We start from the raw sequence: 11,720 nt of genomic DNA on the forward strand, positions 1-11,720 counted from the left end.
CCTAGCTGCCAGTCTATAATAAATAATAATAATAATAAATTTTATTTATATCCCGCCCTCCCCAGCCGAAGCCGGGCTCAGGGCGGCTAACAATAATCAAATAATCAAACAATCAAATAGTTACACATTCAAAATATTTCATTATAAAAATTAATTAAAATCAAATTAATGGCAACCGATTAAACAAGATTCTGTACAGGTTGCCAGAGGAGGGAGTCAGGCTGGTGGAACAACTCTGTCTTGCAGGCCCTGCGGAAAGATGTCAGGTCCCGCAGGGCCCTAGTCTCTTGTGACAGAGCGTTCCACCAGATTGGAGCCGCAGCCAAGAAGGCCCTGGCTCTAGTTGAGGCCAGCCTAACCTCTCTGAGGCCTGGGACCTTGAGGGTATTATTATTTGCAGACCGTAGGTTTCTCTGTGGGGCATACCAAGAGAGGCGGTCCCGTAGGTACGAGGGTCCTAGGCCGTATAGGGCTTTAAAGGTTAAAACCAGCACCTTAAACCTAATCCTGTACTCCACCGGGAGCCAGTGCAGCTGGTATAGTACTGGATGAATGTGATCTCGCAGCGAAGACCCCATAAGGAGTCTCGCCTCAGCATTCTGCACCCGCTGGAGTTTCTGGGTCAGTCTCAAGGGCAGCCCCACGTAGAGCGAGTTACAATAGTCCAGTCTGGAGGTGACCGTCGCATGGATCACAGTGGCTAGGTCAGGGCGAGAGAGATAAGGGGCCAACTGCTTAGCTTGGCGGAGATGAAAAAATGCCGCCTTTGTTATAGCTGTAATCTGCGCCTCCATAGAGAGGGAGGTATCGAAGATTACACCCAAACTCTTAACGGATGGTGCTGGCACTAATTGCACCCCCGCAAGAGATGGGAGTTGCCCCCTCAATCCCATATTGTCCCGCCCCAGCCAGAGGACCTCTGTCTTCGAAGGATTTAACTTCAACCGGCTCCCACGTAACCATCCAGCCACAGCTTCCAGACATCTCGCCAGTGTGTCTGGGGCCGAGTCAGGATGGCCATCCATCAACAGATAGAGTTGGGTGTCATCAGCATACTGATGGCAGCCCAGCCCAAAACTCCGGACAAGCTGGGCGAGGGGGCGCATAAAGCTGCCCATTTCTCTTTCTCCTTCCTTTAGCTGTGGTTTCCTTAACAATGACTGACTTCTTTTCACTCTATTCAGCAGCATCTCAAAAATGAATTAAGAAGACTAACTTGCTATTTGCTTCCCAGAGGCATTGAGCAATGAAAATACTTGAACATAAACAGGACAATAGAGAGAATGCAGAGATGCTGTGTCACTGAGCTCTTTCTGAATAGAAGACATATTCCTATTTCATTTTGCAAGGCACTTCTTTGGGAGAGATTTATTTGTAGTGACATTAATCAAATGTAAAAAGCTAGGTGTAAGTAGCACAACTGGTAGTGCTATGATCAGATATGGTTAGACCTGTGTTCATATAGTAGCATATATTTCTAAGTAGCAAGGGTTTTCCTCTTGCAATTATTCAATGGCATCAAAATTAGGCTTTGGGGAAACATTGTTTCAAGGTTCTGACCTTTTCAGTCAGTACTCAAGTGTATGTTTTCCATCTAAATCTTGTACAGCTGAGCCACTGACATTTCCAGTTTCTGCAGATCTAGATCTGGAAACAGCAGCCAGCAGAATCACAGAAGATATTGTGTGCCTTAGTTTTCATTAATTTGACAGCCTAAATAGGATTGTCGCTTAATATGCCTATCAAGTGTAGCTAAATAGCCCTGACACTTAAATTACAGAGCTGCATATCGTCTGCACAATGAATCAGGGAGGATTCAGAGATAGAGCATTCATATCATCCCAGGTTTGATTCCAGGTAAAAAGCGTCAAGTAGAAAATGATGTAAAATACCTTTGCCCATGTCACCAAAGAGCTGTTTCTAGTCACAGAAGATAATGCTGATCTGGACTGACAAATAGTCTGATATGGCAAGATGCAGCTCCCTATGTTCCTGAGAATCAGTTACTGTTTTGCAAAATATTTCTACTCTATATGAATGATGAGAAAAAATTATGTTCAGTGTCCCCAATTGCAGAGGTGGAGTATACTAGTTTTCAGTGATGAGATGTGAAGCCTACTCAATGTCTCTGTGCCTCCATTGCTTGGTTGCTAGGCCAAGACCTTGAAGGGACTTCTATAACGTCTATAAAGAAGACAATTTTCTTTTCAAAGTGCTGAAATTACCAGGGAAGTCACACATGAGAATTCAGTCTGACTTTCATTTTACAGGAGCCTTTTCAGGGCCTGGACCTGGCAACATTATTCCCCAGTTTCTGGTATCCAAGTTTTCATCTTCCGCCTTCTTGCTCTGTCATTGCCTTATGTACCCAACTTAACTGTGCACTCTGCAGATGAACGCCTCCTGCAGATAGCATTTTATCTGGAGGTCCATTTCACACAATGTAGGAATCAGCCCTTAAGTGTTGTGGCATTAATGTGTGGCATGCACTGGGGAGAAAGGAATTTCATTTTTCTATTGATAGTTTATGCCAAGGATGTCTTCCTGAATAAACTTTCATGTATAAATGACAAATGCTCCCTCCTGCCCCTTAAGTATGGCTGAATCTTAAAAACAACAACAACTCAGATCTAAACAAAAATATACCACCACTCTATTCAAAATTGTGCAACTGTATTTATAAATAGAGCTGTAAAAAATCCACAGCATAATTGAATAATGACTACGCATAAATGAGTCCCATTAACTTAATTGTAGTTTGCTGCAGGACTATTGAACCCGGTGGATTTACTTTTTAATTTGCATAGAATTTGTCTAGCCTTTGCATAATTAGAGAATAGGACAGGTTCTGTCACCATTGCAAAGGATGCTGATGACAGAAGAGTTTGTTTTTGTGAACACGTATCATTCCAAGTTTCGTTTAAGGCAGCCAAAGATAATCTTGAGACAGCTGGAAGAAAGACTTTGATTTGTTGCAGGTGGCTAGTGTGAGCTCTGTCTTATTACTAGCTCTTTGATTTGTACGACCTCACCAGCATCTGTTTTATCAGTGAACATAGGAGATTGCTTAACTGAAGCAGGCAGTAGGTCCACCTTACCTAGTAAGTTTTCTCTGACAAATAGCAGCTCTACAAGGTCTTAGGGCAGGGGTTTCTTCTGACCCCTTTAATCTGTGATCTGCTAATGGATGATTTATTTTTATTATTTTATTTTATTTTAAAGCACATTTATGCCACTCAATATTTCAAAAGTATCAAAGTGGTGTACAGTTTAAAACACATTATATCATTGAAGCATTTTTTAAAAAACCAAAACCTCAACTTAGAACCAGGAAAACAGCAATATAGAAACCTCTGAATATTTGCTGCACTGTCAGCTGGTATAAACCAGCTGTTTAACTTTGCCACAAGGATGGTGTTAATTCACAGAGCAAGTGGGACTGTAACAATGGAAGCCCCCTCCTGTCAAAGTGCCCCTGCTGTAACCTTCCAATGTGGACAGTGTGCTCTTTTCACGCTTCCTGCAGATCAAAACATAGAAGCTGTTTCCCCTTCCCGCTGCCTCTTTCCTTTCCAGTACCGTACAAACAACAAAAGTGAGAAATGAGGGAAACAAACCTTTTAACCAAGGAATCCCCTGGGGTTGAAGCAAGAAGGGAAACTGCTGTAAAAGATCCACATGCATGTTATAACCTAAATTAGATTATTTCATTGGAAACAACTCTTCTGCTACCCCATAGATTCCTCTGTGAGAACCCAATTGTCCTTCAAAGGTGGAAATGTCATAATTCTGACACGCTTCTGTAAGCTTTCTGGTGTTTTATTCTGAGTGCCAAATTCGAAATTGCAAGTGTTAGATAACTCAGCAAGCCATCTGTAAGATGCAAACCATTTTACACACAGTATTTGTTTGCCTTGAATGCATGGAATGAAAGCACTGATCACATCACTGCAACTCATAAAATAAATAGATCAAGATGCCACATATTTGACCCTAAATGTCACAGTCCAGTGAGCCTTTCTATACAAAATATGCTCAGCTGCAGCGCTGTCTATCAGATGGTTATGAAAAAACCCCTACAACTCAAAATCTGAGGCTAAGGTTGCATTCCTATGTAGTTACTGGGGTGCAAGGCCCAATGAACACTGTCAGCTTGACTAATATTACTGTACACTGAAAAAGTTAAAGGCGCTTTGTATATAATAACTTCTAGCCCTTAATTCCTTTTTCATTTGATTTATGAATTCTCTATTACAAACATACAATAAGAACAGCTAAAACCAGTAAAAAAATAACAACTAAAGATAGAGTTTAAAGCTGTGCAAGAGGAACCCCTAAGAAAGAGATCTAGGTAGAAGGAAGATCCAAGAGAGGAATCTGTGTTTAATGGTTTAGACCCAAGAGTTCTGCTCCCATACCATCTTGTCCGCTTCCTAAGATCAGAAGCAGATGTCCTCCTCTAGGGTTGACACCTTTGGTTGGGCAAGATAAAGGACAGGTTGGGGAGGAGTGGGGGAGGGGCTCTCTCAGGACACCAAATCCCCGCCCCCTTGTATTTTATGCATTTTTATTGTGGTATTTCTTGTATTTTCAGCTATGATTTTATGGGAAGGTTTCATGATACATCAGGTCTTCTCCAAGATTGGAAAGAAAGCTCTGACCATGGAGAGAGGAAGCTCATGTCAGGTTTTAACTCCTTGAGGCAATTTCTGCAGCCCTGACCCTACAGAAAACAGAGCTCTGACACTGGCAGGATGAAAAGAGGCCACAAGAAGGCTTGGATCTGAAGGAGCCAATGCCTGTGCAATCCTGAGGAGGAATTTTTACCAGCCTGGGATCTGGTGTAAATTTATTCCTTCCTGTTGTTTCCAAAGGGAGAGGAAAGTGTTTTTGTTTTGTTTTGTTTTTTAATGGGGAAAGGACAGAAGTGTGCAAGAGTGCTGCCCTGTCCTCATTTGCACCCTTCTGGCAAGAGCTGCTCTGAGTGCCATGGACACTAGGAGAGTGGGATTGAAGATGCTCACAGTGGCATTGACTGGGGTATGCGCACTCAGCCCGCCATGGGGCTGGGGTGCACTGCCAGAGCACCCCTGCACACTGGCCAGCCAGCTTTGAGGGGTGCACTCACAGTGCCCTGCAAGCCCAGTATCACTTTGCAAGACTTGCAAAAACAGCGCTGGACTCACAGGGCACCACAAGATGTTGCGTCCTTCTCAGGCACCCTCCAGCTGGAGGGCAGCTGAGAAAGGCGCAATAGTTCACGACGCCCGACACCCTCCCCTTAAACTGCACCCAGGGCAATTGTCCCTCCAGCTCCCCCTCCCATGCTATGCCTCTAAATGTTCATATAAGTAAATGAATACATATGGGCTAAGTCTGATTTGCCATGAAATTGCATTGCACACTCATTCACTGCAAGCTGAAGTAGCTGTTGGGGAAACTTGAACTACTGGGTAGAGATTTTGGAGTTTCACATCTGCTTGATGGTTTATGATCACTTAGCACAGGGCTTAATAAAAGCCAGAGGTCCATCTGAGAACTATGCAAAAGTAGTGATGAGGCAGCAGTGGGGTGGAAGGGAATTCTAGGAAACAGCAGGATGTGGAAATTAGAGAAATGACAATTGCAAATTTCAATGTAAACTGACCTGATCTACATCTAGCGATGGGAGAACATGCCGACTTTGGTTTCTCTTAATTACTCATGTGTCCAGTCTTAAGTCTGGTTCTCCACATATTCACATCAGTTTGCAAATTCATGTCCATGAAAATTCATTGGCACCTTAGCGCATTCCCTGCCCCCCAATATATATACATTTTTAATGCAATTTTGCCTATTCTCCACATTTTTTCAAACCATTTTTCTCTCATATTATGTACTTCTGTATGATGATTTCACTAATACATGCATTTTTATGCACATTTTACCCCAAATTAATACTGTATGTTTTACGAGGGAGGGAATCAATTGTGTGGCACCCCCCACCCCAACTCAGGGCAAACGTGTTCCTTTTTCTTATAGTAGACCAGTATGAAGTAAGCAGGGACGCAGGTGGCGCTGTGGGTTAAAGCCTCAGCGCCTAGGACTTGCCGATCGAAAGGTCGGCGGTTCGAATCCCTGCGGCGGGGTGCGCTCCCGCTGCTCGGTCCCAGCGCCTGCCAACCTAGCAGTTCGAAAGCACCTCCGGGTGCAAGTAGATAAATAGGGACCGCTTACCAGCGGGAAGGTAAACGGCGTTTCCGTGTGCGGCTCTGGCTCGCCAGATGCAGCTTTGTCACGCTGGCCACGTGACCCGGAAGTGTCTCCGGACAGCGCTGGCCCCTGGCCCCTTGAGTGAGATGGGCGCACAACCCCAGAGTCTGGCAAGACTGGCCCGTACGGGCAGGGGTACCTTTGCCTTTTATGAAGTAAGCAGCACATAAGCAGCACACAAAACACTACCAAACCATTCTACGTTCTAAATCTTAAATTAATAATCCAAAAATTGAGAAAGCAAGGTACAAGATCTGCTACAGAAGCCACAAACAGAAAACTCATTCAAATTGTGTCCAAAAGGAAGATTCAGTCTTTAAAGTTCCTTTAGCCGGGCTCCTGTAGATATCAACAAAGGTAAGTTTGATCAAACGAAGTGTCGGCAATGTTACACTCAAGGGTTTTCTGTTTGTGGCTTCTATAGTAGATCTTGCACCTTGCTCTCTCAGTTTTTGGATTATTAATATAAGATTTAGAATGTGCTGCTTACTTCATATTGGTCTACTACAAGAATTGGCAGCATAGGTTCATTTCCTCAGTACTGGTACTCACCTTTTATTCTTATGGCTTAATACTGCAAGATCCTTCACTTTCCAGCTCTGTTATGTTACAGAGTGTATCAACAAACATACAGGTTTAAGCGCCTGAACTGAACCATCTCACGGGCTGAAGCAATGCATATGCTAAGCATTAAAAGGAGCTACAGCTTCTTTTGGCAGAGTGGGGTTTTGTTGGATTAGGCTGCCCATGGTGTGAGAGGGGGTGGTAGAACCAAAGCCATACAAACAACTTTTTGCCACTGTGTGCAAATGGAATCCAGCACTAAAGGGGAACTTTGGCTTGAAACAGGATGAAAGACTAAACCACTGGGGAGATGCAATTGAGTGGCCTCTACTGTGTGGGTCTCTCCATTTGTGCACCTAGTCTCAGTTCAGCTAGCAAATGCCAGATGTGAAACAGCTTCCATTGCGCTGATATCTTCTTTGCTGAGGGCCCTGTCACATTAGCCTGTCTGAACAGTCTGCTGCTGGTGTTAATTCCATTGGACTTCCCAGAACGCATAAAAGCTAATAAACACACCTACGCTATGTCAAAAGTAAAAGCAACATTAATCTGGCAAATAGAGGCTATATTTAGCCAAGTGCAATGTTCCTATATTCCCTCCTCCCTTCACACACATACTGGTCAGGCATTACAGAATATGTAGCTGAAGGGTTGTATTCAGCAGTGGCATTGTGTTTGTGCGGCAGAACTTGCCTTCCCACTCCTCATGCTCCCTCCCCAAATATGCTGTAGGTTAGGAGAATACTCAGAATGGATTTGGGAAAGATAGGGCAAATCAGAGGGAAGGAAAGTTCCATATTGTGTGTGCTGAAGTCCTTGCACAAATGGTATGACTACATTGGAATCGGGGTTAGTTTTTCTACTTGTCTAGATTCCAAATTATGGTTTGGACTGGACAACCTTCAAACAGCAGGTATGTTCAAAGAGTGTGGAAGCTGCTTCTTCTGCTCTTCCTGCTTTGATTCTCTCCTGGGTTTGGGAGACAGTGGAGCAGGAGAAGGTGGCCCTTCACTTGACTGCCTGCCTCTTCCTCCTCTTCCTCCAGCTCCGAAGCTTTTCTGCCTCTGATTTTTGCCTCCTGGCTGGTACAAGTCCCCACAAACCATTTCCCCCTCTCTTGAGTCAGACTTCAGCCTCCTTTCTTGGTGCACATTCATCAGTTTCCTTCCAGTCCCTGACAATAATACTACATGCATTGCTACATGAGGAGCAGTTGGCTGCTGAACAGAAAGTACAAATCCGAGCATGAAAGTAACATAACTTGATTAAAGAGAGTTGGCATTGTGATATTAGACTAAAATCAAGAGTAACATTCTGGTATTTTATGGAAAACACGACCTAGTGATTTCTGGTCATGCATGTAGAATCTCAGAACCTATGTTTCTATGTTTGCTGCTAGCTATAAATAATGATCACAAGTTACAAGGGTGTGTCTAGTAGTTCACAAAGGCAAACTCTGTACAAATTGCATAATTTCTTCTCCTCCCCCCCCTCCTCCTCCTCCTTCAATTTTTCACTTACATAAAAGACTGAATAAGGAGCCCAGAACTTTGTCTCATTGGTTGCATATTATACACACAAACGTGCTCCGGGTAGACTATGGTGCAAGAATCAGTCCTAACATTTCTTTGCATAGCAATACTAGTAGTCAGATCTCCTTATAGAAACGTAGGTCTTTCTGATTTTACTTGCACATAAATAGGGAGCAAATGCATGGGCATTTACATGACTTTACTTAAAAATAATAGCTACATCTGTTTTAATGCTGTGATTTAGCTTACATTACAGCATCCTGAAAGCTACAACATAAAAAAAATATAGCATGTCTTATGGGTATATTATTTTAATTTGCAATGAAATAATAAGAAGAAAAACTGCTAATTACAAGATACACACTGTTAGGACACCTTAGGGGTTAACTGTTGTTTTGTAATTAGCCCCAATTAAACACACATATCCTAAGCTATTTATTATAATTACATCCTGCTGTCTTGAGGTGCCCTCACAGATCTAGCCACCAAGGGGTGTAATATAGATTGACAATTACTATATGCAGTGCTTTTTTTTTTCTAGGGAAAAAAATGTGCCAGTACTTACAGACTACAGTTCCCAAGGTTCTTTGGGGGAAATGCTTTAAATGTATAGTGTGTCCACAGCTGTATTGCATTTTTTAAATAGAAAACCCTACTAATTGTTTTTAAATTTACACCTGTACCATTTTTTCCTCTGGTGATGCACAAATGGGCAACCTCATCACAGCAGTCCTAGAAATCAAAGCAGGGGTGTCTGTGTGAAGGAATATTTCGTATAAAACATGCCTCCACAAATCACTGTACTTGGGACAGTTGGTAGGGATAGTGTGGAAACTGCTTGCCTGTGTGAATTTGCCTCCAGAGTCATATAAACTTGTGTTCAATTAGCTTTCTGCAAAATCCTCAAACAGCACGACACTGCACACAACTTATTAGAGGTACCTGTCCTTGAGTGCAAAGGGGATTACTTTCAGATAAGTTGGTGTAAGATTGTAGAATTTTGTGTAATGTAAATGAGCTTGTTTGGTTTAGTTGCCTCTGAATCTGCTCCAAATAGTTTGAATTTTGAAGAAAGGGATAGATTACACATACACACTAAATGAGAGGAGGGAGGTTAGTGAATTCTGTAGCAAAGTAAAACAAGCATTCATTGCATACTGGTCCCCTACACAAGGGAGAAGGTTTGTGTTTCTGCCCCTCCCTGGGGCCATAGGAGTGCCATGGAGGCTTTGGGCCCCATAGTAAAATATTTGTGGTGGCCGGGCCCTCACAAAGTTGATGGGCATTCCCATTCAAATGGTATGTGTGCATTGTGTCATGTGATCGATTATGTGGGGAGAGGCTTACCTGGGCCCCCACAATATTTTATTCAAGTTGGCACTCCTGTCTGGGACTCTGCAGGGTTGATTGATGTTGTGGCTTTAGATGTAAAAACACAAGGGCCAGTAGGTGGCACTAGAGAAGTTAGAGGTTGCAACAAGGAAAATAAAGTTAGCTATGTTTTACCTCTCCCAACATGACTCTCTCTTAATCCTGCAGATTCCACCTTAATTAGTGATATATTTCTGTTGATTGGAAATGCACGTGACCCGTCTTCATGTTATCTAGAAACAGTGGAGTCCACTTATCAAGAGAATAAGGCAGCAATCCTGTACACAGTTACCTGGGAGTAACCCCAGTTGAACTAAAAGAGACTAGCTTTTGAGAAGACACATATAGCAGGATTGCACTATAAATCCCCCAATCTAACAGAGAGAGAGAGATTATTTAAACTATGAACTATTCATACTTCGAAGCACACCAGTTATTTTAAAATGAAATCGAGACTAACAAGTAGGATGCAGCTCAGATTGTTGAAGAATGGGCATAGTTTATACTTCTGATGAAAAGGGAATGTTTTGTCTTGGAGATGGTTTATCTGATTCTATCTGGGAGCAAACTGCACATTATCCAGAAAAGAATGTGGTCCTCATGGCAGTTTTTTCTGATGAAAAGCATATTTTTGAGGGGCTGTTCTGGGCACCCCTCAGCCAAGGAAGGCATACATCCGATAGCTAATTATTTATTGACAAAAGTACACATAGCGGCTTCCATGGTGATGTGGATACACACACACAAACACACACACACTTCTAGCCTCTAGGCAGCTGTCCGTAGGTCTGTGCCTTGCAGAGCTGTTGTAGCAGCAGGGGAATCATGCTCCCCCCCCCCCAACCTGGAGCTTATGTGCCCTCATCTTACGGGGCACATGCACACAACCTGAGGCTCCACTGAAATGGATACTGTTGCTACTCTTCCCTCTTAAAGCCCCTCGCAAGTAAAGCATGAAGAAGAAGAAGAAGAAGAAGAAGAAGAAGAAGAGGAGGAGGAGGAGTATGGGATACTGCCAGTGCTATTTTTCTAGAAAAAGAGATGCAGGAACTCACCGTGAACACCTCCTTTGTTCTCTTATAATGGTAATGGGGCCCATTTGAGAGGTGCCAGAACCAAGTTCCGGTGAGTTCCAGGTGAAAACAAGCTGTGGACACTGCGCTGTCAGAACATCAGACATATGAACAGAGAGTTCTTAATGCTTCATTAAAAACAGATCCTCATGGTATAAGTGGTATAAGTTTTCCTCTTATGCTAACTCAGTCAAACAGCCCACTAATCCCCTGTTCCACAGATAAACAGGTGGAAAGGCTTTACTGAGAACTGAATTGACTCACCCTTTTTAAAAATAATAATAATGTGATAGTTGAATGCTGTATTGTATTCTCAATTGCTTTCAAGTTTTCCTCCTCGTTGTATTTCTGCATGCATTTGTATTGGTTACACTTACCACTTTTATTGTGTTATATATATATATATATATATGCTTTCGTAGATTTTCACGGGTACAGGAATGCAGGTTTTGGTGTCCTCGGGTGTCTTCCCGTGTAAAAGTTGGGGTGTCTAGGCGACGTTTCGACGAGGTCTCACTCGTCATCTGTTCCAGTAACAAGAAGCCGAAAGCACCAGCCTGAAGATGACGAGTGAGACCTCGTCGAAACGTCGCCTAGACACCCCAACTTTTACACGGGAAGACACCCGAGGACACCAAAACCTGCATATATATATATATATATATATTTGCTTTCGTAGATTTTCACGGGTACAGGAATGCAGGTTTTGGTGTCCTCGGGTGTCTTCCCGTGTAAAAGTTGGGGTGTCTAGGCGACGTTTCGACGAGGTCTCACTCGTCATCTTCAGGCTGGTGCTTTCGGCTTCTTGTTACTGGAACAGAGCGGGATCTCAATGTTTGAGTTCCTATAAATACTGTAGAGGGGGTGTGGTGTCTAGCCTCCAATGTTCTGGGCAGAGAGGAAGTTCCTAGGCTAGTGTGCCTTTTCT

This window comes from Podarcis gaigeae (genome assembly GCF_964106915.1).
Source record: "Podarcis gaigeae genome assembly, chromosome: 7".
NCBI lineage: Eukaryota > Metazoa > Chordata > Lepidosauria > Squamata > Lacertidae > Podarcis > Podarcis gaigeae.